Below are 26,573 nucleotides of genomic sequence, written 5' to 3'. Positions count from 1 at the left end.
AGGATGAGATAACCTCTGACACTAGAGTCTGCTCTGCTCTATCGTGATGACACATTTCTAAAAAACTTCCATTTATTTAAAAGCCGTGTCCTTAAAAGTGATAATTTAAAAGACACAGAGAATGGACTTGAGGACATGGGGAGGGGGAAGGGTAAGCTGGGACGAAGTGAGAGAGTGGCATGGACATATATACACTACCAAATGTAAAATAGATAGCTAGTGGGAAGCAGACACATAGCACAGGGAGATCAGCTCGGTGCTTTGTGACCACCTAGAGGGGTGGGATAGGGAGGGTGGGAGGTAGACGCAAGAGGGAGGGGATATGGGGATATACATATGCATATAGCCGATTCACTTTGTTATACAGCAGAAACTCACACAACACTGTAAAGCAGTTATACTCCAATAAAGATGTTTTTAAAAATGCTGTTTTATGTGGTATATACATACAATGGAATATTATTCAGCCTTAAAAAAGAAGGTAGCCCTGTCATATGCAACAACATGGATGAACCTTGAGGATGTTATGTGAAGTGAAATCAGCCAGTACTGCATGATTTCGCTTACATGAGGTATCAAAATAGTCGAACTCATAGAAGCAGAAAGCAGAGTGGTGGTTGCCAGGGGCTGGGGGAGAGGCAGAAAAGCGGAGTTGCTATTCAATGGGCATGAACTTTCAGTTATGCAAGATGAATAAGTTCTAGAGATCTGCGGTACAGCATTGTGCTGGTAATTAACAAGACTGTATTACACAGTTAAACATTTAAGAAGATAGATCTCATGTTCTTTTTTTTTTTTTTTTAACCACAAAAAAAGAAGCAAAAAAAGTATTTAATAGGTCAAAAAGTAGTTACAGAAAGGAGTCCCCCTGGGAAGACACTGTCCATGGGGGCATGGCTGGGCCAGCGGAGAGGCAGGACATGCCTTCTTCCTCCAGGGTGGAAGCACCTGCTGTAGGACTGGGCTAGAGGAGCATGGGCTGAACTTATCTCTACCCTCCTCTCAGCTCATGCCTCCTGCACCCATCTCCCAACATGTGAGGAACCTCTGACCATGAGTGAGTGATTGAGTGTGTGTGTGTGTGTGTGTGTATGTGTATGTATGTGTGTATATGTGAGAGAGAGAGAGACAGAGAGACAGAGAGACAGAGAGATGGGGAGGGAAGGAGAGGGAGAGAATGAATTTGCATTCTTCCTTTTATTAACTTTCCCAAGTTCTCTTGAAGAATCTTTTTTGACCTCTCGTATTTCATTGATTCTAAGACATGTTCTATTTTTCTCACATTTTAATGCTCTGATACCAGGATGGGTCATACACTCGAAAGCATCTTTCATTGCTGTTGGTCAGGCGATGGTTCTGCTGTAGCTTCATTGCCCATGCGTGTGTGAACTTGGTAGTTCTGGTTGCATGACAAGACGAGTGAAACTGCTCATTGTTTCAGTCAGCAGTCCATTCTATGATCATCTGAGGAAGGAATGTGGTCCTAGGTGTTGACTGAACTCTTCTGCTGATACCTGTCAGCAAGATTTTCTTGCCAGCATCAACACTGTGGAAAAGCATTAGAAGCTTAGAAGAAAATCCCAAATGCAGTACTTGAGCACTCCTTTAAGAAAAGCTGCATCACTAAATCTCTTGGTGGTATAGAGGACAATACTTGTGGAAAAACACAGTCATTGGACCCTGTGGCAAAAGTGATTCAGAAGAGTGGGTTTTAGATTTTTTGATGATGGCCATTCTGACCAGTGTGAGATGATATCTCACTGTAGTTTTGATTTGCATTTCTCTAATGATGAACGATGTTGAGCATTCTTTCATGTGTTTGTTGGCAATCTGTATATCTTCTTTGGAGAAATGTCTATTTAGGTCTTCTGCCCATTTTTGGATTGGGTTATTTTTTTGTTATTGAGCTGCATGAGCTGCTTGTAAATCTTGGAGATTAATCCTTTGTCAGTTGCTTCATTTGCAAATATTTTCTGCCATTGTGAGAGTTGTCTTTTGGTCTTGTTTATGGTTTCCTTTGCTGTGCAAAAGCTTTTAAGTGTGGAGAAAAAGGAACACTCTTGCACTGTTGGTGGGAATGTAAATTGATACAGCCACTATGGAGAACAGTATGGAGGTTCCTTAAAAAACTAAAAATAGAACTACCATACAACAGCAATCCCACTACTGGGCATATATCCTGAGAAAACCATAATTCAAAGAGTCATGTACCAAAATGTTCATTGCAGCTCTATTTACAATAGCCAGGACATGGAAGCAACCTAAGTGTCCATCATCGGATGAATGGATAAAGAAGATGTGGCACATATATACAATGGAATATTACTCAGCCATAAAAATAAACGAAATTGAGATATTTGTAGTGAGGTGGATGGACTTAGAGTCTGTCATACAGAGTGAAGTAAGTCAGAAAGAGAAAAACAAATACCATATGCTAACACATATATATGGAATCTAAGGAGAAAAAAAAAAAGGTCATGAAGAACCTAGGGGCAAGACGGGGATAAAGACAGACAGACCTACTAGAGAATGGACTTGAGGACACGGGGAGGGGGAGGTAAGCTGTGGCAAAGTGAGAGAGTGGCATGGACATATATACACTTCCATACGTAAGACAGATAGCTAGTGGGAAGCAACCGCATAGCACAGGGAGATCAGCTCGGTGGTTTCTGACCACTTAGAGGGGTGAGATAGGGAGGGTGGGAGGGAGGGAGACATAAGAGGGAAGAGATATGGGAACATATGTATATGTATAACTGATTCACTTTGTTATAAAGCAGAAACTAACACACCATTGTAAAGCAATTATACTGCAATAAAGATGTTAAAAAAAAAGAAGAGTGGGTTTTGAATGTAATATCTAAATCAAATTAAATTGGAGCAACTAACCAATTTATTTCACTAATATTTTTACATTTTCCTTTTTATGAATATAATAAAACCCATGCCTAAGTAAATCTAATAGAGCTTTTTCAATAAGTACAAGATAAAAATTCTAAATCTTAGTATTATATCACAGTTTAATTTGCAACCATCTTTTCTTTCCTATTAATATGTAAAATAGCATTGTCTCTTACAACCAGTGAATCTTAATCAATGAAGTCTGGTAATGAAGTAGGAAGTCAGTTAAATTATCAGTATGAATCAAAAGATGAGTTGGAAAGCTAAGACCTGAGGAATAAGTTTAGTAATTCTTTTGCTCAGTAAATATTTATTAAGTGTCTACTGTGAGACCAGTGCTGGGATAGGCATGAGGATACAGCTGTGAACAAAGCAGATATGATCCCTGGGCGCACAGGGAAGACAAGATATATTGAATAAGTAGTTGCATGTACGATATTACAGAAGAAGACTTGCAGGCTTCTTTGAAGTGTAAATAGAGGAGCTTAACATGGTCAAGGGGAGCAGATGGCCTGAGTGAGAAAGTGACACTTAAGTGGAGAATGGAAGGACCAGTAGGAGTTAGCCAGGGGAAGAGGAGGTCAGTCCTGGCAGAGGGGGTGGTGTGTGTGAAAGCTGGGATGTGCCAAAGAGTGAGGGGCTGAAGCAAGTCCAGTGTAGTAGGAGCCCAGACAGTGGTACGGGGATGAGAGACAAGGCTAGAGAAGTAGGTAGGCATCAGATGATGAAGAGCCTTATAAGTCATGCCAAGGAGCTTGGCCTTTATCCTGTGGGTAAGAGGAGGCTGTGGAAGGAGTTTCAGGAGGGGTGTGGTATGTCATGCTCAGATTTTAGAATTTCACTCTGGCTGCTGTGCAAAAATGGGGTGCTGTAGATCAAGGGCAGATGAAGGGAGCGTGGTTGTAGTCACCTTCACTTGATTAGAGACATGGTAGCTGGGAGGGATAGAAGATATCAAATGGTACAAGGGAATCCTGCAGCAAGCAATAGCCCCCATCACTGACTGCCTCCCTCAGATAGTACATCCTTAGTTCCTGCTAACCTAAAGATAATAACTTTATTTTTGACAGAGTGACTTCTTCTGACTTGAGCCTGCAGTGTGCTTTGAGAGATCTTCCACCAGGTAAGTGCAGAACAAATTTCCTCAGATTTATAAACCACGCTTTTCTCCCAAGACTTTCCTGAGACTCAAATCCAACATCTTATTTAATCCTTACAACAGCCCTATAAGTTAGGTGTATTTTATTGAGACACAGAGAGGTTAGGCAACTTGATCAACATGCACAAAGACGTTCATCACAGCATAAATTATACTTGACAAATAAAATGAAACGAGGAGAGAATCTAAGTATCCAACAGTAGGCAAATTGTGTTAAATCAGTTATGGTACATCATTTGATGGAGGTACTTTAATAATAGTCTATATCAGATTAAGAAGTTTCTTTTCTACTCCTAGTTTGCTAAAAGCAAGTTAGTTGTCCTGGGTGTTGAATTTTATTGAATGCTTTTCTAATCTACTGAGCTGATGAAATGATTTTTATTCTTCATCTAATCATGGTAATTTATATTAATTGATTTTCTAACATTAAATTGCATTTCTCAGACAAAATCAACTTGGTCATGATGCATTATTCTTTCTGTATTTAGCTAAGATTTAGTTTTAGTCCTGAGATTGGATACAATTTTTTTTTTTCTGGTGTTTTCCTTGCCAGGAATGGTTTTCAAAATATTGGAATTGAAAAAAAAAAAAAAAAAAAAATATTGGAATTGCTTGCTACTTGAATGTATGGGGGAATATGAGAGTAAAACAATTGAGACCTGTTGTTTTCTTTGAGGGAAGAATTTTTACCTGCTGATTTAATTTCTGATTTATTTAGGTTTTCTGATTTCTTCTTGAGTCAGTTTTGGCAAATTTTGTTTTTGGTTATATATACACATTTCTGTTGGATATGTATGCAGCAAGGGAATTTCTGGATCATGGGGTAGGTGTATGTTCAGCTTTAGCAGATACTATCTGTTTTTCAGAATGGTTCTATTAATTTAAAAATTTACATGCTAACCAGGAGTGTATGAGAGTTCTGATTTGTCTGTATCCTTTCCAATACAAGGTATTTTCTGTTTTGTTGTTTGATTTTTCATTTAGTCTCTACTGCTAAGTGTGAAGTAGTATCATAGTGTAGTTTTGATTTGTATTTCCCTGTAGACTAATGAAGTTGGATACTTTTTCATATGTTGATTGACCGTTTGAATATCTTGTTTTGTGAGAAGCCCTTTCAAGTCTCAAAAAAAAAGTGAAGTGCTTATTCAGGTCTTCTGAAAAAGAATTGTGTTGCCTTATTGAATTGTAGACATTTTAATAATATGTATTCTGGATTTGAGGCCTTGGTAGGATATATATGTTGTAAATATCTACTTTTTTTCCTGTGGTTTACCTTTTTACTCTTTTTATGATCAGAAATTTCTTTAAAATAGTGTAAATTATCCATTTTTTTTTCTTTGTGGTTGGTACTGTTGTACCTATTTAAGAAATCTTGGCCTTATTCTAAGATCACAAAGAACTTTTATGTTTTCTTCTGAAAGCTATATTGTTTTTCTTTTACATTTTGAGCCACGATCCATCTGGAATTGGTTTTATTGTATATGATGTGAGGTAGAGGGTCAAGATTAATTTTTTCCATGTGGATACGCACTTGACCAGAAACCATCCTTTTGTCATAGCACTATTTACCTATTTATTTATTTTGGTCAGGCTTACTGAGGTATAATGAACACACAGGAAAATTCGTGCTCTTGAAATTTATGGTTTGATAAGCTTCACCAAAGTGTACCATCCTGAAACCACCACCACAATCAGGATGAAGAATGTACCTAACACCTGAAAGAATGCTCCTTTGTAGTAACAATCACTGATCTGATTTCTGTCCCTGGATTTTTTTCTTTTTTCAGAATATATAAATGGGGTCATACAGTATGTAGCCTTTTGTTTCAGATTTCTTTTAAAAAAATCTCAGACTCTCAAAAATTCATCCATGTCATTGCTAGTACCAGTAATTTGTTCTTTTTTATTGCTGAGTGGAATTCCATTGTGTGGATATACCACAATTTGTTTATCCATTAACCAATTGATGAACATTTGGGTTATTTATAGTTTTTGGCTCTTATGAATAAAGCTATTATAATTGCTCACTAATAGGTCTTTGTATGGATGTATGTTTTCATTTCTCTTGGGTAAATTACTAGAAGTAGGTTTATTGGGTCATATACTATATAGTATACTGGATTGTATACGTTTAACATTATACAAAAAAAATCCCTCCAGCTGTTCCCAAAGTGACTGTGCCATTTTGCATTCTATTCGGCAATACATAAAATTTTAGTTGCCCCAGTCTCTCCACCACTTGGTATAATCAGTCTCCATAATTTTAGCAATTTTGAGTTGGTTTGTAGTATTATCTTGTTGTAACTTTAATTCTCATTTCCCTAATGATTAATGATGTTGAACTTCTTTGCCATCTGTATATCTTCTTTAGTGGAGTGTCTGTTGAAATCAGTCACCCATTTTAAGAATTAAGTTATTTATCTTTATATTATTGAGCTATAATAGAATATATTCCGGATACAAACCCTTTATCAAATGTGTGCTTTGCAAATACCTTTTCCCAGGCTGTGGCTTGTTTTTCATACTCTTAAAAGCATCATTCAAAAGGCAGAAATTTTTAATTTTCATGAAGTTCAATTTATCAATTTTTTCTTTAATGGATAGCAGTTTTGTGTCCTAAGGAGTCCTTGCTAAAACAAAAATACAGAGATGTTCTTAATTTTTTTCTAGAAATTTTATAGTTAAAACTATAGTTAAACTATAGTTTAATATAGTTAAAACGTAAAAGTTTTGCATTTAGTTATATGACACATTTCGAGGTAGTTTTTATATCTGGTGTGAGGTAAGGGTCATGGTTCAATTTTTTACATGAGTGTCCACATTTTCCAGCACCATATGTTGAAAAAGCATCCTTTCCCCCTTTTAAATACCTGGACACCTTTCTCTCTCCTCCTCCTCCTGGTACTCTAATTACATGCATGTTAGACTGTTTAATATTGTTCTACAGCTCTTGGACACTTTTTTTTCTTTTTCTTTCTTTCTTTTTTTTTTTTTGTGGCTGCGCTGAGTCTTCATTGCTGTGCATGGGCTTTCTCTAGTTGCAGCAAGTGGGGGCTATTCTTTGTTGCAGTGCATGGGCTTCTCATTGTGGTGGCTTCTCTTGTTGTGGAGCATGGGCTCTAGGCACGTGGGCTTCAGTAGTTGCAACACATGGGCCCCAGAGCACGTGGGCTTCAGTAGTTGCAGCGGGTGGGCTCAGTAGTTGCGGCTCGTGGGCTCTAGAGCATGGGCTCAGAAGTTGTGGTGCATGGGCTTAGTTGCCCAGTGGCATGTGGGATCTTCCCAGACCAGGGATCGAAACTGTGTCCCCTTCATTGGCAGGCAGATTCTTAACCACTGGATCACCAGAGAAGTCCACTTGGACACTTTTTAAAATTACCATTTCTCTTTGGGTAATTTCTATTGAAATGCTAAGTTTGTTGCTTCTTTTCTTCCGCTGTGTCCTGTCTCATCAGCCAATCAAAGAATTCTTCACATCTGATATTGCATTTTTATTTCTAGAAATTTTGTTTCTTTCCTGTAGTTTCCATGTCTCTGCTGAAATTCTCCATCTTTTCCTGGATTGTGTCCTTCTTTTCCATGTGAGCCTTTTACATATTAATCATAGCCATTTTAAAGTCTCTCATCATTCCAATATCTGGGTCATCTCTCTGTCTAGTTCTGTTGGTGGCTTTATCTTGACAATGGGTTGTTTTTCCTTGGTTTTTTGAATGTCTCATAATTTTAATTGGATGTTGGACGTTGTTGGTAGAAGAGCAGTAGGTAATAAAGTTGATAATATTGCCACCCAGAAATGGGCACACTTCTTTTGCAAGGCTGTTAATGTAAGAATGGTTTGGTCCCTTGTTAGCAGTTAATAAGATTATTAGTTAGTAGGGAGTTTGGGTGGGGTTGGGCTCCTGGTTGCTATAGTTCTCTTCAGCCAGCCAGACTGCAAAGTTTTCCAGTGGTGGACTGAAGTTACCTCATGCTTAGTGTGTGGCCTGGTGTGCCAGAGGGTTTTTCTCACCATCCATACTCCATCCTCAGCTTTCCACCGAGGGGATCGCTCTCCATGTTGATGCTCCTCTCCTAGCTGTGAACTGCGTTTGCTCGTTGCTCAGTGCAAAACTGTGGCTATGTTAGGGGGTTCCAGTTCTTCTGGTCCAGCTCCAGTCTTGGGCAGGCCTTGGGACTGCAGCTTTGTCCATGTTCCTGTTCCTCTTCATGGCATTCCATTTCTGCCTTGTATCTGTAGGTGGCTTGGGTGGGAGAGAGTTCCCTACCCCTCCCTCAGTGGTAGCAGACCTTTTCTTTGTGTCAGTGCAGGATTCTGGGCCTGACAGTCCCTTGTTCTTCCATCAGGGCAGGACCAGCAGCATCAGTATCACCTGAGAGCTTGTTAGAAGTGCAGAATTACAGGTCCCATGCTCAGACCTGATGAATCAGAGTCTGCATTTTGACAAGATCCCTGAGGGATTCTTGTGCACTTTGAGAAGTAGTGTTTTACTGCAGTGGTCCCCAACATTTTTGGCACCAGGGACTGGTTTCGAGGAAGATGATTTTTCCACGGATGGGGGTGGGGTGGGGGGGAGGTTCAGGCGGTAATGTGAGCAGTGGGGAGTGATGGGGAGCGGCAGATGAAGCTTTGCCCGCTGGCCTGCCACTCACCTTCTGCTGTGTGGCCTGGTTCCTAACAGGCCATGGACTGGTACCGGTCCGCGGCCTGGGGGTTGGGGACCCCTATTTTACCCAATCACTGTTTTCTTTTCTTTCTTTCTTTCTTTTTTTTTTTTTTGCTAACTGTGCTTTTAATAATGAGATTAAAATCCTTCAAAGTCAAAATATTGTGAAGGTAACCCTACTTTAAGAATAAACTGGGTTGTAGTGCACACATATTTAAATTAAGGCATTTAAATGTTTTTTTCTAGTTAAATTATTGAATTTAATTGAACAATTATCATTGATATGCCTAGTTAAAGCTTCTTAGTTTCAAATTCTTCTTTGAGCTTTGTGTTCCTAGCACTCAAAAATCTTGACTCTTTATTGTAGCAGGGATTTTTCTGTTGCTTCCTCTTATAAAGGGATTTCTTAGACCTTTGAAGCCTGCCTCCTAGGGGCAGTTCTTTCTTCCTCTCCACCTTGGGTTCAGCTCAAGCAACAGGTTCCTACATGAAGTTTCTGTTGATGCTTCAAAGCCTGGCCTAAAGGGTTCTAGCAAGGACCCATCCCAAGAACCTTTAGAGACAAGGTTCTTGCTGAGAGACCCTCAGCTTTTGAATCTTCCCAACTTTGAGTATCTTGTGATGCAGTGATGCAACTGTGCTTCCAGAATTCTAGTTTTCTCTATTTTTTCTCAACTTTCAGTAAAGGTTAATTTTACATTTATCTCAGTTCTTAAGTTGTCCTCTTTCCTTGGATTTCATAAAAAAATTGCTGGCCATGATTGCTGGATTATAGCATCTGCTTTCCTTTTGTCTTTACCTTTGCTTTTGTATCCAGGTATTTTGAAGCCTCCCCCCATCCCCTGCCCCCATGTCTCAGTGAGAGACATCAAGTCAGAGAGTTCTGGCAATATCATTAAATTGTTTTAACATAGCTTGTTCAACTTGGGACCATCATGGAAGTATTCCAATTAAGTGCACACAGAGGGACACAAGGTCACACCTCTTAGCTGAGTCAGCCCAGGTTAAGAGCTGTCCTGGTTTCCTGGGACCAGTGAATTATGCTTTAATCTTAGTGGTCACCCTTAGCTGCAAGGGAGGCTGGGAAATGTATCTTTGAGTTGGGCGTATTGTTGGTGCAAAAGAAATCAGGGCTGGGTTTGCTGTGGATGGAGAACTAAATGCAGATATCAGACAGACAGGGAGCTTTATTAAATATCAGCTTTATTCCCAGTGATGCTGGATTGGAGAATGAGCTTAAATTATGGACAGGATCAGCTAGAATCAGGCATCCTATTACGTTTATTGCTGAAGTCTTCTTTCATGGAAAAGAAAAATACATGCTGCTGGGGCCAGAAATAGAAAGGAGGGTGTCCAGACCTCCATGAACTTTCCCTCACTCAGTCTGAGCAATTCAAGGAGTCACTCCCTTGAGGAGGAGTGAAGGGATGTATTGAAGGGTAGAAGTCACCTTCCAATAGTCACCTTCTTTTAAGAAGACAAACAGTTTTATTTTACGTACCCAGGCAGGGATGCTGGGAAGGCAAGAATAACGCTCCTCCTAATAATTGTTACGTACACGTGTGTGTCACACACACACACACACACAATGTCTTACTATATATTATGACATATTGTGACAGTTGTGTTATATTTTTCCCAACTCCTACGGTTAATGACCTTGTAATATAGATGGTAACCTCTTATGAGAGTTGAGCAAAGGGAGAATTCACGTGTTGAAGTTGTGAAACCCTCATAAAGGAGATGGAGGTGAACTGCTTATAGATTTTAAAGATTTGTAGAATTGTTTCAGGTTGAGAAGAAGGATGATTCAGGGCAAATAAATAGCACGGGCTGCAGCCCGTGGACTTCCAGCTGCTTTGGAAGCTTGCTGCAGGATTCCTTATAGCGTCCCCCCCACTTCATTGCTGCACAGAAACCAACCAACAAGCTGCTGCCTCCGCCCCATCCCCCAACCCGAGGGTTTTGCTGCAGACTTCCTCGGTGTGCAGCAGGCTCTAGCCCCTCTTCTCGCCTGGTCACCCTTGACTCCTGCGGTCACGCTGATTGGAAACCCATAACAACCCCCCTGCTCACCACACAAGGCTCAGCTCAGGACTGAGTTGACATCTGATTGTTGCTGCTGATTGCTTTGCTGACAGTGCTTTGTGGCTGTTTTGGTTTTTCTCAAGAGTTCCTTAATTAGAGGAAATGACACTGTGTGCTGCCCAGTCAGCCTCTTATCAGACATTATTCCATTTGTAGGATAATCAGGTGACATTTGGGTTTGTTCCTGCCAAGCCGGTTTGAGGATTGTGGCCTGTGGTGCAGTTGGCTTGGCAGAGCAGAAGTCGCTACCCGGCTCTGAGACAGCATTGCCCCTGGTATGAGGGAGGAGAATTCGGCATTCCCAGTGTGGCCTCAGACCCAGGGGTGCACTGGGGCCCCTGTTCAGGAAGCAATGTCCCACTGAAATCTTACACCTCACAGCAGCCATTGCCCTCATAGGATGCTGACTTTCTTCTCTTTGAAACGTGATGTTTCAGGATTCCTTTGATATTTGCCTTTCTGGCCAACATGGAGAGACCCTTTCATTTTTCCCTGGGAGAAATACAGATATGACCTGAGGATGGCCTCTATTTGGTGAAGTTTTAGAGTGGTTTGCCATGCAGTGTAGTGAGATCTCACTACATTGCTTTAATTGCCAGGAAGAACTGTCTTAAGTTATAAAAATTCTAAATTATAAAAGAAGTTTGAAGAGATTTACAACTCTGAAATCCACAGAAGAACTTTTTTTTTTGTGTGTGTGTGTGTGTGTGTGGTACGCGGGCCTCTCACTGTTGTGGCCTCTCCCGTTGCGGAGCACAGGCTCCGGACACGCAGGCTCAGCGGCCATGGCTCACGGGCCCAGCCGCTCCGCGGCATGTGGGATCTTCCCAGACCGGGGCACGAACCCGTGTCCCCTGCATCGGCAGGCGGACTCTCAACCACTGCGCCACCAGGGAAGCCCTCCACAGAAGAACTTTTACCAGCTGTTTTTTAAGGCTCTTTTATTGAATGCTTTATTTTAAAGCATTAATAAAGCATTGAATAAGTAACTGTGTTTATTTGCATATAAACCATGTGTGAAAGTTTAAAAAATCTATTTGTCCAAGTATGAGTATGGACCCTTCTTTTCTAATTTTTTGTTTTTGGTATTAACTTATTGCAACAAGGATTTATTGAGCCTGCTGATGTGCCCTTGGGCTTCACAAAGCAGCGTGAGACACAGTCCCTCCTGCAAGGAACTTAATTCTAATTAGGGAATCAACATTCTCCAGTGGTTCTTTCTTCATGGTTTCGTTGAAGGCATCTTCATGGTTACATGGTTTTTCTCCAAGAGTGTTCAGTGTTAGAGCGGAGAGCATAGAATACAGGATTATCCAGGGTTGGGAAGAGGAGAGAACAGAGATATTGAGGGGTCTAGGGAGAGACTGTAATCATCTCATATTGGGCACAGAGGAAGGGAGGCCAAGATGTGTGTGTGGGGTCAGATGGGGGTATCATGAAGATGGAGAAAATGGTTAATGGACATGGTGGGTGGAGGCCAAGGCCAGGAGAACTCCATTAGGTCAATAAGGAAGTGGAGAGTGGCTAAGAGACAAGAGAAAGAGAACAAACTGCTACCTGACTGTTTCCTCTGGGTCTATCTTCCTCCTCCACCAAAGGGTAAAAAAGGGCCAGGTATGATGTTTCTTTTGTTTCTCCTTCAGCTCCTGGTTCAGCATGTTGCTTATAGCATGTGCTTCCTAAATATTTCCTGAAGAAATTCAGCTCACTCATGGGCTTTCTTTGGAGTCATAGATCAAATTTCTTTCACATATATAGAACTGATTGAGGTAGTCATTGGTTCATGTAAATGGTGAGCTCCAAAGTGACTGCTGATATAATCTGACAGTGGTGTAAACACACACATATATACTAACCACAGTGGAGAGGAACTCTCCATCATCTGACACTTGCTCAGTACTTCCAGGTAAAGAGAAAGTATCATCTTTAAGGAGACCGTCTGAGGAGACTTCAGAGAGTCCCACATGCTGGATGTGATGCTGCCTTACCCAGAAAGCCAAAAATGCTGTTCCTTTCCATAGGCCAATAGTTCTCCTTTGTCCCTTCATGATTTTGCAGGCTAAGTGCATTTGAAGACCCAAATGAACAACTTAAACTTCTTTCTGATCCTGTTGCTGTTCCCATGCTCAACAGTCAACTTTTTCTCATGTCTGTATTTAGCTGAAGTAATCTTCGTGAAAGTCTTCCACACTTGAAGTCACAGCAAAAGCTAGAGAATAAAATTTACATTTTGGAATAAAAGCTAAAACTTGACGATATCATTCATATATATATATATATATATATTTTCTCGTGGCTCCCTGGGGACCACACCCACTGCGAGTTCTTTGCGAGTGTCTTCCATTCACTTAGTTACCCTAGTGCTGTCCTGGTGCTGGGACACCGTTGAGGCTTGCAAGTGTTTGTGCCTCTGAAGAGAATGGGTTGTGCGTCCAGTTCAAGCATGCCAGCAGGGCTGTCGTGCATATTTTCTGAGGTAGCATTTTCAAGTTCCTTAAGCTGTACGCCAGACACAACAGACTTGACCAGAATCATGCTGTTACCATGGCATCCAAAGAGAGCCCTTAGAAGCTCATCGACTTCTCCAGACAGAGAGGAAGATGGTAAACTGCTCTGATAGAACATTTTCTACCTTAGAAGCTGAGAATAGAAACTGTATTTATCTGAAACAGCAAATCTGATTTTCAAAATTTCTCTCCAAGCATAATTTTTTTTTTTTTTTTTTTGCGGTACGAGGGCCTCTCACTGCTGTGGCCTCTCCCGTTGCGGAGCACAGGCTCCGGACACGCAGGCTTAGCGGCCATGGCTCACGGGCCCAGCCGCTTTGCGGCATGTGGGATCTTCCCGGACCGGGGCACGAACCCGCGTCCCCTGCATCGGCAGGCGGACTCTCAGCCACTGCGCCACCAGGGAAGCACTCTAAGCATCATTTTTTATAAGACATTTTTGAAGACTGCTCACAGGTTTACATGCGCTAGCACTGACTTGGAGAAGCTTTTCTTTCATCTCTGATCTGGAAGCTTCTCTTTGAATAAACTAGAAATGTTGAATGGCTCTGGCTAAGAAATCCCTTTCAATTTCAGACAAGAGTTGCAGTAACTGAGCCCTGTTTATTCAAGGAGAGTGAAGCCAGAGTGGGTCTGCTGTGAATAAAATGACAGGCCTGCTTTCTTCACAGGTGACTTCTCTCCTCTGGCCCAGTTCTTTGGTGTTAATCTAATTCTCATTAATTGCTAACTCCAAAGCAACAGAGCTTCGATCTTTGAAAGGATTGCCTTTTATAAGTGCTTATTGTCTGAAATTTCTGCTTAATGGGAAGACCACTGAACCACTAATTTTTTGGTTTAGAGTTAGTGGGCAGGGACAGTTTAAGTCATTACCTTCTATTGCTTGACATTTTGTATAACACTTTGCAGTGTTCAAAGCACTTTCACATCCATTGTGATTTGAAATTTTTAACAACCCCCAGAAGACAGAAAGACAGATTTTTTTTAATTCCCTTTTTTTTTTTTTTTTTTGCGGTACGCGGGCCTCTCACTGTTGTGGCCTGCCCCGTTGTGGAGCACAGGCTCCAGACGTGCAGGCTCAGTGGCCATGGCTCACGGGCCCAGCCACTCCGTGGCATGTGAGATCTTCCCGGTCCGGGGCACAAACCCGCGTCCCCTGCATTGGCACGCGGACTCTCAACCACTGCGCCACCAGGGAAGCCCCAGATTTTTTTTTTTAATTCCCATTTTTTTGATGAGAGCATTGAGGGTCAGAAAGATTTATGCCTCTCTTAAAATCATTCTTACCAGAGGTAGACCAGGAACTAGAACCTACCTGTCCTATTCCTAATTCCTCTTCAGGTTGCCCTGTCATGATGAGCTAGGTGTGAGGATGGTAAGGGAGAACCTATAACTTGTTTGGCAGTTATCTGCTGAATCGTCTGTCTCCCTGGTCTGACGTTAAGCTCCCTAAAGTGGAGATTATTTTATTCACTGTTAGACCCCCAGTGCCTAGAGCAGTGCCTGGCACATAGTAGATTCTCAATTAACATTTTTGTTGGTGAACGAGCAATAATAATGCCAACATTTTCACCTCTACCCATCCCCTTCTTACACGTTCCAATGGCATAATAAGAATTATATCTAAAATAAGTAGGCAAAGATATGAGCATAGTGGGGAAGTGCAGGTTGTCAATCCATCAAAGTAGTAGATGAAGAACATTCACCTGAGCTATAGAAAAACACAGAAGAAACTGAAAATAGAGCTCCTGCCTTGGGGGAGCTTAAAGCTTAGGGAAACAGGATAACCCATGATGGAAAAGATGAGGAAAATCACTATCCAGCAGTCAGTTTGGTTGGCACTGCTCTTTTGGAAACTCAAAGATGGGGGAAATGAAAAGGACGCGTACTGCAAAAAAAAACCCTTGATCTCAGAGGGAGGAGGAAGTGGAAGGGCTTTACTGTCACTTTCTTTTTTTGGTTCTATAATTACCTGTACCTTTTCAAGTGTTTTTATGCAGGAAACTAAATATGGAGACTGGTCGAGGGATGAATCATTCTAATTAACTGGAATAGAAGGTGAACTTTGACAAAGCTTTGATTAGTTCTTTTCCTTAAATAGTCAAGTAATTATGCTGCAGTTTGGCATTCGTAAACAATTGTTTCCATCCTTATCTCAACCTGAGATAATAGTTTCCAAGTCCTTTAGGGACAGTGATTTTCAAAGTTTAGTTCTCAAGCCGCCTGCTTAAATCTCCACTCCTGAAATTCTGATTCAAGAGGTCTGGAGCAGGGTCTGGGAGTCTGCTGTTTTAAAAAATAAACACTTTATTTTGGAATATATTTATAGAAAAGTTGCAAAATAATACAGAAAGTTCCTATATTTCCTTCATCTGGCTTCCCCTAATGTTAACGCCTTACATAAGCAGAATATATTTGTCAAAATTAACCAACTAATATCAATGCGCTAATACTAATTAAGCTACAGACTTTATGCAAATTTCACCAGTTTTTGCACTAATGTCCTTTTTTCTGTTCAGTGCAGGACATCACATTGCATGTAGTCATCATGTCTCCTTAGTCTCTTCCAATCTGTGATAGTTTCTTAGTCTTTCCTCGAATCTGCATTTTTAATAAGCTCCCAGGTGGTTCTCAGACGCTGGAACTCAATCGCCATTGCTCTTCCAAAGCCAGGGACAGACCCTGGGCACACCAGACAAGTGCTCAGAAACCAGTGCCTGGGAGACCTCCCCTTGCCTGAGGGGTACCTTGTGCTTTACATCCCAAGTCCTGCTTCTGTCAGTCCAGGACAGAGCCGGAAACAGAAAGCACACTCTGGAAGAGCCTGGAGAGAATTTAGCAAAAGTGCTGTTTATGGAGATGTAGGCAGGGTGAGAGAAACAAATAAAGGATATTAAGGCAACCAGGAGCTTTCAGCAGTGAAAAGCTTTCCCCTCTTTGGGACCAGCCACCAGGTGCAGCAGTAGTCAGGGATGTGTAGTTGGAGAACCAGCCACTGCCAGAACCTAAGACTCCAGTGTTCAGAGGACATGGGTCTTTGTGCTCCTGTGGGTGGCCCCCATTGGCGACACTTAACAAGAAGCCAGAGGGCAGGGAATGGACAATACAGTTGCTGGGCACAGAGGAAGAAGAGAGGGTGGAGAATGGATCTGGAGAATGCATTGAGAGAGGGGTTGAGGTGAGAATAACCAGCCCTGTGTTAAAGTAAAATGCAGGAGAGAGAGTATGATTAGTTAATTGTGCCTGGGTTAAAACATGTGCTCTGCTTATTAATTCATAGCTACAATGTTAGGAGGGGCCCGTAGCTTAATTAAAAAAAAGGGGGGGGGTCCAACGAAAACATTACATTTAGACTCGAAAACTACAATTGCAACAACTTGTTGCAAATTCAACAAACATTCTTTTGGTGGGTTAATGATAGTAAAAGAATTGTAGCCTCCAGCTAAATAAATAAATACCTAGACTGAAGAAAAAGAACTGCCGTCTGAGATATAGTTTTAGAATTGATAACAGATTTTAAGAGTGTCATATACCACCTTCTACAATTTGGATGAAACAGTGCTTTTATTTATTTTTTCCCTATTTTGTTACTTGATTCTAGTTTTCGAAAGGCAATATCATCACCCATTCTGCAGTATAGTGAATTAAATTCTGGGCACCAAAGAAAAAGACTCAGAAAATGTTCCTTTTCTTTTTGTAGTTGAAAAAGGATAAGAATGGGAAAAAAGCTCATCTGTCCTAAGCATCCATGGGACTTATGGAGAATCACTAGTCTTTAGAATTAGGCTTTCCTGGGGTTTATGCAGTGGAGGCTTTTTTGATGGTGGGAGTGAGTGGGTGAGATTTTTTTCCCCTACATTTCAAAAAAAGGAGTAGAAGTTAGCAAGGAGGAATATTAGCTATATTTTGCTGTTTTTGACATTAAGTATGACATTAAATACATCAAGTTTGCCAAAACAGGTTGGTGGAGGTTTGTTTTGCTCATGCACATGTTTTTCATAGATACTGGTCTTCTTTTTGTGTTTGCTCACTGTCTTCAGTGAGGAAACAAGCACTGCTATATTTATTTTGCAAAGTGGTTGCATTGGGATCTTGGCAGGAAACAATTTACCTCGGAGGGTTTGAATGAAGAGAGTTAGTGAAGGAAGGGACTACTGCAAACCAGTGGGCAGGGTTATGAGAACACACAAGGGGTGCGGTCTAGCCCTCAGGAACTAGCGGCAGCGGGAAGCCGTTGCTATCCCCAGGCCAAAGGGACAAGAGGGACAAATAGTGGAGTCCAGGGAGGGTTGTAACCATGGCGGAAGGGCCACTCGACAGGAGCCGTAGCGGTGAAGGGCCGTAACTGTGGTCAGACACTGAGGTGAAACAGGGAGAGAGTAGGGGAAACAAAACCCCGTTGCTCTCCTCCCAGCCCTCCCGTCTTTGTCTGGTGCCCCCATTAGTCAAACCCAACAGGAAGCCAACAGTATAGGTGACACGGGGGCAGGAGAGGTGGAGTAGGGTTGTGGGTGTTGTAGCAGGGATGGGGAATAGGGAGCAAAATGGTTTGTTGCTATTTGAGCCCCTGAAATGATTACTCGTGACATTACGTTTAGAGGAAATTCAAAGTAGTTGCTTTCAGTTAATGAGCAAATCCGTTTTCTATAGAGCCAGTTTATTGTTTTAAAAACTTGCTACTCCCTTAGCCTGTTCTGAAGTTTTTTAGTGCACAGACCCTGATTTCTCCAGTTTCCTCGGCCTCACTGTGTGGTGAGAAAGGTATTGCCTTTAACATGATGCGAAGCCTGAATTTGACCTCCAGGGGCCCTGAGGGAGGAGGGGGACTGGCATAGCTTGCATTGTTGGTTGCCCCAACTGGCATTTTCAGAGTTAAAAATGGCCATCATAACGTGTGTGCTCTTCTTGTTCTAATGAGTTGTTTCTGTTGGAGCTAAATGTAATTACTAAATAATCATCTCCAGTTGTTCATTGATTTTTTGGTGCATGATTATTTAATGAAAACAGACCCAGATGACCAAGAGGTAGAGAGGCCCGCTTCTGGGAAAGCATTCACTCTAGCCCAGTACCTTCAGTTGCAGATTATTTGAAAATGAAAGCAAAGCAACAAAACCATCTTAAATGCTTCTGGCAACTTTAACAAAACCTGGCCCCAGGATCATTTAAGAACTTCTGCTGTGAGTCTCAGAGAAATAGAGCTGAAAATAGATTGGTTGCAGCAATTTCAGCGAAGGGATCCGAAAATGTTTTCTTCAGCTGCGGGTTTTTAGTGAGTGATGAATCGGCAGTGCCCAGAAGATTGCATTCTTGGGAAAAGAGATTCATATTTGATCTTCCTATCTCTCTGAAATACTTTATATCGAATCTTAAATATGATGCAGTGGAGGCTGTCAGTCTCCTATTTGCTGAGATGTTTTCTTCCTATTTAATTAACCCCACTTTTCCTTTCCATATTTGTGATGGATTCTTGGGCAAAGCTACCTTCACATAAAAGGCTCTGGAAAAAATAAAATAAAAACATGCTCTTTAAAGGTATTATTTATTTATTTATGTCATTTAGTTAGTTTTCACTGTTATTCGTCTCGACTGTATTTCCTTTTTCCCTAGTTTGGAAAAATGTCTGGTCTGGCTTTGTCTTCAGTCATATTGGCTGCTCTCTTTAAATCACAAAAATGTTAAAGTAAAAAAGTAAAAAAAAAAAAAAAAAAGGATCATAAGCTATTCATTCTAGTGGTCAGTTGGCTTAAATTTCAAGAGTCATTGACTCTCATAGCTTAAATTAGTTTTATTGCGATTTTGAGCAAAGCTAGAGAAAAAAAATCTGTGTATCATGCCTTATGAAGGAATGTCATGGTTTTGAGTAGCTAGGATCAATGAGGTGCTTATAGTTAGTGACTCTACGTGGATACAAAGACCTTTTCACCCTTATTGATCTGACCTCTTCACGGTGTTAGAGCAGTAGGTAGTGGTTAATGCAATGCCATACCTTTGCTTTAACCTAAGAACCCGAACCCCGTGATAATAGGCATTAGCCCTGATGAAAAGATCATCTCTGTCCTTGGCAGCTATTCCTGTCTGCATCAGGATCATTTTCCACATCGCTGTGGTGCTAAACATTGATGCATCTTTACCTCCGGTGCCCTCCACACTCCCTCACGTTCACTTAGTCATCACGGTCATCTCTTCTAGCTCTGCAAGATAGATTTGTTTCCTTTCCCACTGTTACCCCCATAGGCAAGGACCTTCCTAATGGTCTGGTTATTGAGATACCCTCCCACAAGCCTGCCTGCTCACAGGATTTCTTTACTTTTGCTACATGAGTTTCCTAGACTCTCATATTTATCAGGATCTGCCTCCACTCAAAAGCTCAGCCAGTTATTACTGACAGAGTAAAATCCCTGTCAGTAGCCAATGAATACGTTTCTGTGAGCAACCGCCGTGAGCAAGACCCTCTGCTAGGTGCTGTGGGAACACAGACCATGTCCACTTCCTTGTTTACCTCATGTGTCCTCAATTAGTTTATCATTTCCAGTAGAGCATGAATTATACTTGATGTGTATAAGTGCACAGCAACAAGACTGTTTTTTTTTAACTTTAAAAAAAATTTTTTTATTTTTTGACCATGCTGCACAGCATGTGGGATCTTAGTTCCCCGACCAGGGTTCGAACCCGTGACCCCTGCATTGAAAGCTCGGAGTCTTAACCACTGCACTGCTAGGCAAGTCCAAGACTGGTTTTTAATCAGTGTTCCCGATTACATATTTTCAGTTGAGATTTCTCTTTAAGGTATATAGCTTGGAAAATTATATACATAGTCTCCTCAAGGCTGCTTGATGTAGTTCTTAATATTTTTGAAACTCTCTATTTAGAATTATCTTCAGAACTCATAAGTTACAAAAGCAAAAGAGTCTCATTACCCCATTCTTTTGTTCAAGATGCAACTTACTAAATGCCTGCTTAGTCCCAGGTGCTGCTCCAAGGCCTTGGCACACCAACATGTGTTAAAGCCCACCAGACAAGACTCCCAGGACACACCATCGTCAGACAAGCTTAGGTTTATTAGCTGGCTGCAGTAAGGGAGAGCACACGTCGTGGAGAATTGTGGGGCATTTCAACAGGTGGAAGTTAGGGAAGAACATCTATAGAGTTTGCAGGACTGGAGTTAGTCCGAGGATGGCTTTGGCAAAGATCGGCCAGAATTTGTAATGTAGGAAGTTGCTGAAACAGTCTGTGGTCTTATCTTTGGGGCACATAACAGTGTGGAGTTACTGTTAGGTTAGTTTGTCTGTGGTCTTGCTTACAATACCATGCATGTGAATGAGCTGGTGTTGAGTCTGAACTTAGTTTGTCTCGCATGTCATGGTTTGGTACAGTTTTTCTATTTTGTGCATTATAATACAGTTTTGCAAGTTATGGTTTCTGTTTCAATTTTCAGTTTCCCCCTAACAGCCTAGTTGCCAGTGAACAGGTTTTCCCTTTATCAGAAGAATAATGACACAGTTCCTGTCCTCCAGGAGTTTGCAGTCTAGGTTATTATAATTTGATATGTGCCATAATAGAGATACAAATAAGGTGTTATGGAGTTCAGAAGAAACAACTGTTTTAAAAAAAAAAACTACTGTTTTGTTGATATCTTATCATATACAAGGCTCTACATACATTATGTACTAGGCAAATTACATATACGTATTATTTTATTTAATCCTCAACAGTCGTACAGAGTTGATGCTATTTTTTTTACCCTCGCTTTAAAGTCAAGAAATTGAGATGCAAAGAGGTTAAATAACCCACCAAAAATCATCCAGCTAGGAGACAATAGATATAGGACTTTATTAAATATTTGTAGGGTACTGCTCTAGGTGCTTTATATAATCTCCAAAACAGACCTTTGAGGTACCTACTATGCTTTATTCTATCTCACTGTTGAGGAAACTGAGACATGGGGAAGTGATGTAACTCATCTAAGATCACAGAGCTCGTGGCCACATTGTAGGGGCAGGATTCAGACCCAGGCAGCCTGGCTCCGTGGTCCATGCACATCACCAGCTGGGCTGCTGCTTCTCTTGAGGCCTGTCATTGGACCCTCATGTCTGTGTTCTTACCCTCTGTGCTGTTCTGCCTCATTGGCAGAGGAGAAGCATCACAGAAGGGTTGAATGTGGGCTGGGGCATGGTGGATAATTAGGATATTTCCAGAGGGATCAGGGAGAAAGACTGTACCATTCCATTCAGGAGGAATAGCGGGCGCCGAGTCCTGAGAGCAGGAGGTGAGGCTTGAGAACTCTAGTGTGTAGGATGGGAGCAGTGGCAGCCAGTAGAACTGGACATGTTGTATTGGGACCAGATTGGAGCTTCACAGTTGCCCCTCACTTTTGACTGGAAGGATGCTCCTCTTCTTGACACTGTGCTTGCCTCTGAATGATCCTTCTGGTCATAACGCATCCCCAAAGGAAAGAGGCTTGTCATCACCACAGATATTCCTGCTGGAGGCCATTCCAAAGGAGAAGTTCCAGAAACATGTTAAGCAAAGGAAGCTTCAGGGAAAAAATGCTGCCTAGAGATATTCTTAAGGTGATTGCTTTGGAGAGCATAATGAACGTTTGAATATCTATGTCCTTGTAAATTAAAGAAAAAAAATGTGTCACCACTTTCAATCAATACAGACAGAGTCTTGAATAGCAACTTTTATTTATGGAGTTCTGGAAGCTGACATGCATCTAATCTTTACATCAATCCCATTAGATAGATACTGTTCGCGTCCCAGATGTATAGATGAGGAAACCGAGGCTAAGAAGACTCTTGGGGTTTTTGGCAAGTCACACAGTGGGAGGTGGTAGAGCCAAGATTTGGGCTCAGTTGGACTGACTGCAGAGCCCATTCGTTCTGTCACGCATCCTCCAGAAGTCTGTCCTTTCAGCTGTGAAAGTGCAGATTGTCCCCAATGCAACAGGCAGCCAAACGGCATGGAGAACTGGTAGTCAGGAGAGGGAAGGATTGTGGTGGGACGAGGAGGACAGGACTTGCTGGAGCTTCATCCACGCCTCCCCCACTCTGTGTCAGCCCTGCTTCTCTTTGCATGCGTCACTGGAATTTACTGGTTTAAAATAGTATCCTCACCCAGTGTTACTTCTTGGACAGCAAGAGGGAGTCCAAAAAGCTAAGGCCTGAAATTCTCATCTTTCCTGGGCAGTGAAATTGCTTCAGATTTGCTGGGACATGGGCCTATCAGCCGATTAGCAGATACATTTGTGTTGACCTTTCTATTATCAACCTACTGGTTTGCTTATTTAACTAATCACATGTGCCCTTGTTAGGAGCTGTGGGCACAGAAAGATCTTTGTTGACTCTGGACAAGTGATGCTCTTTGTTAGTTCTGGATATGGCTCCCCATTTCACAGCATCAGGGGAAAGGTGGTGGCAGCAGCTAATGATCCCTGGACTGCACGTTCTGGAGATGAGGGAGTGATTTAGCCTTTTTTTCCCTATAGAGTATGCTTGTGGATTAATTGCATAAACTGGTCGGTTTAATCTAAGAATGACCTGGTCCCTTCCTTGCCTGGCCAGGTGGTGTGTACAGAGAGCCTGAGCTGTAGTTAGGCACCCTGGGTCTGAGTCTTGATGTCTTGGCTTATACTGGGTAAGTTACTTAAACTTTCTGCACCTCAGTTTCTTCATTTCTAAAATGGAAATAATAAGAGTACCTACCTCATAGGGTTATTCTGAAGATTAAGCAAGAAAATCTTTGAAAATTGCTTGGCACATTACTTAGTACATAGTAAAGACCCAGTAAATGAGAAGAACAGCAAATAGCACTTGTTCTGTGCCAGGCCTGGGCATGAGCTGTGCACCACACAGCTCCCAGGGGCACCTTCCTCATGGACAACCCTGGGAATGTCACCCAGAAGGTGTGCAATGCAGTGGCCTTGTGCCAGGAACCACTCTGAGTGCTTCATGTATTTTAACTCTTTAATCCTCACAACAATCCTTTTTTTTTTTACATCTTTATTGGAGTATAATTGCTTTACAATGGTATGTTAGTTTCTGCTTTATAACAAAGTGAATCAGCTGCACATATACATATATCCCCATATCTCCTCCCTCTTGCGTCTCCCTCCCACCCTCCCTATCCCACACCTCTAGGTGGACACAAAGCACCGAGCTGATCTCGCTGTGCTATGCGGCTGCTTCCCACTAGCTATCTGTTTTACATTTAGTAGTATATATAAGTCCATGCCACTCTCTCACTTCGTCCCAGCTTACCCTTCCCCCTCCATGTCCTCAAGTCCATTCTGTACGTCTGCGTCTTTATTCCTGTCCTGCCCCTAGGTTCATCAGAGCCATTTTTTTTAGATTCCATATATATGTGTTAGCATACGGTATTTATTTTTCCCTTTCTGCCTTACTTCACTCTGTATGACAGACTCTAGGTCCATCCACCTCACTACAAATAACTCAGTTTCGTTTCTTTTTATGGCTGAGTAATATTCCATTGTATATATGTACCACATCTTCTTTATCCATTCATCTGTCGATGGACACTTAGACAACAATCCATTATTAATCCTGCTTACAACTTAGACACAGCTATTAGTTACCTTGCCCAGATTCAGCCAGCTGGTAAGTGGCATGGCTGGGATGTTGGCCATTTGTTTTATTATAGTATAGAGTCTTTCCTGTCAATCACAAAGTAGAGGGAAGATCTCCATGATAGATTGGTGTTCTTTATCAACCTGCATTCATTGTCCTTATATGTTTTAATATATTGTAATATTTGTTGAAGCAGTTTACATTTTCAGCCTTTATAGTTAATACATATATTTTAGCTTAATAATGGAAATTCATGAATTCACTTGACTTTGGGAAAAGGTGACACACCTTGCCTTATCATAATTGAGCTCTTTGTGATTAGGGTCAAGAGGGAAGGAGGAAGCGAGAAGAGAGAGAACAAGCCCACTGAACATTTGAATAACAGCAGCACTTCTGTCGGCCCTTCCATCAGGGCATCACCGCCCACACTCTTTGCTCAGATGGCTTTGCCTCTCACATGACTTACATGGTATGAGCATCTTGCCGCATAGAGCTTTAATAATGTGCTTTTCATCCAACATGGCCGATAAATGAAGCCGGCTAGTTCAGCTGGTGCTCAACCAAAGATTCACTCCAGCGCAAGAACCAAAACTAGCTGTGCTGAAATTTTTGACAAGCAGCATGGCAAGGCCCCAGAGAGACACGTTCCTGAGGGATTTTCAAGGGGACTGCATCTTCAAGAGACCCTTTTTGCCCTGGATGGTGGACAGTGAGCAGTTGGGAGGAGCATGGCCAGGGTTTTAATTGTATTGCCTGTGCCTTCTGAAATGGTTCTGGGCCCTCCCTGGCTCTTGCCTTCTCCACAGACACCCTATAAATAGCACCTCCAGATTTGTTCCATTCTCCTTTGTTTTCTCCTATTCTCCACCTGCGTCTCCCCTTTACCTAGATCCTTTGCATTGGGTGGTTGGCCAGACTCTTTCTTGCCCTGTTTCCTCAGCCCTGTCTTTTCTCTCTGTTGCCTTCCTTGGCCCTCCCTGAACTCCTCTGGATCCCCGCTGCCTTGGGGGAGAACTCAGGCACGTGAGTTAGTACTATTTATGTGAAGTAGATAACTTTTGCAAACTTCTGCATGTTTCAAAATTGTTATTTTCTCCTGAAATTTTTTTGGAGTGGCTAAAATCGGATTTCAGGGTTAGGGTTTTTGTGTTAGTGGGATTACAACGGAGATGGATCAATGTTGACTCCCTTTCTTCTCAAATTCCCATCCTGCATGAAGCTATAAGGGTCTCAGCCTCACGGGAACAAGCAGCCTTGGTAGGTTTTCCAGGAGAGGTGAGGGGCACCTGATAATTTATTGTGTTTGTGACAAGTCTGTGTCACTGTGTGGTTTCTCCGACTTGTCACACTGAGGCTACTCAGGACACCATCAGAATTAGAGAAGATGAATCTTTTCTATAAAAATAGCACATTGTCTATACGATGTCAGGCAAAAGAAGATGATTCAGCGCGCCCTTTGCCACTCTTAAAAAAAACCAACAAAATACGTCTTCCTTTCTACTTAAAACCAAAATAAACTACTTCCTACTACTGTCATTCACAGAGCTAAATTAAAACCATACCAGGATGGAGAGAGAGAATATTTTCATCCAAGACAGAGAAAATCAAAATGGCATGGTTGGCAGTTGGATGAGGGCCTGGCCCACAGTGGGTTGTTAGAGAATGTTAGCTTATCTGCTGCTATTTGCTGAGGGGACTTTGGTTCTCAGATTACATTTATGGTGTCTGCTTTTGAAATGGTATTTGGAGGCGGTGTTTAGGAGAATAGAACAGGACAGGCTGAAAGAATATGGCTTACAAATAAGAATACAAAGTCTGAATTGCGCCTATTTCTTCATTTTTTCTACGATTGATTTGAAATCTTTCCGATCAAATCAAGGGAGAGTGTTGCCTCCTCTTCCCTGACTTACTGGAAGCTAGCTTAGCTGTCTCCTCTGTCTCCCCACACTTCCTCTCTCAAGGCACACATCCCATTTTATGAGAATTAACTGTTCTGTGCATCTTTTGCAGCTTGGGACTGTGACAGTCTGTGCTCCCAATGGTGTCTGGCACATTGTCGGTGCTTATTTGTGGAATGAATGAATGAAGGAATGAATGTTGTTAACATGTTATGTTTCTCTCCTTTTCTGCAAGTTCCTTAAATAAAAACCCAGGTCTGATTCTACAGATTATGTGGCAGAGATCACACAGGTTCTCAGTAAGAGCATTGTTCCCAGGATTCTACTTACTGTTCCAGGCGTGCTGGGACTGTTATTTAAAGAAATGGGTTATCAAAGGCTTTATTAACCCTCTGAATCCAATAGAGGATGTGAAACTTAAAAAGCTTCAAAACCAGAAGAATAAATGCAAAACTTTTATTTGTTATTCTTATACTAGAACTAAGGAGAATAAGAGGGGCCAGGCCCCAGATCTCTTTAAACTGGTGGGCAGTTGCAGATACTAGGTTAATTGGATGAGGGTTAATCTCCTAAAGTCATTTCGTCTGAGGAAAATAAAGGAGTTCTGAAAGCCTGGAGAAGCCTGGGTTAGCCAGAAAGCATCAGCAAACAGGCTACAGCCCATAATTCTAAGGGCAGTGATCTTTTCTGTGTCCTTAAGCTGGAAGCGGACAGCTCCAGGATCAGCATCAGTATTCTGGGTTTTTAAGAAATTTTCCCAAGTTTTAACA

General features: G+C 41.7%; 1 protein-coding gene across 2 annotated transcripts in view; it reads left to right on the top strand.

Moving 5' to 3' along the window:
• The first annotated feature begins 3,971 nt into the window (after positions 1–3,971).
• The window catches only part of NCALD (neurocalcin delta), a 298,403-nt gene continuing 275,801 nt past the window's right edge, over positions 3,972–26,573 (top strand). Inside the window, exon 1 of one of the 2 annotated variants that reach the window (XM_081259035.1) lies at positions 3,972–4,024. The gene's annotated coding sequence lies outside the window, so the exon portion shown is untranslated. Of the gene's footprint in view, positions 4,025–22,924; positions 22,956–26,573 lie in introns of those variants that run through there. The other variant, XM_081259036.1, reaches the window with a different exon arrangement.

Source organism: Mesoplodon bidens (assembly GCF_964165515.1).
Source record: "Mesoplodon bidens genome assembly, chromosome: 16".
Lineage (NCBI taxonomy): Eukaryota > Metazoa > Chordata > Mammalia > Artiodactyla > Ziphiidae > Mesoplodon > Mesoplodon bidens.
Note: the sequence above shows the minus strand (reverse complement) of the source record. Positions and strands in the feature narration are given on the sequence as shown.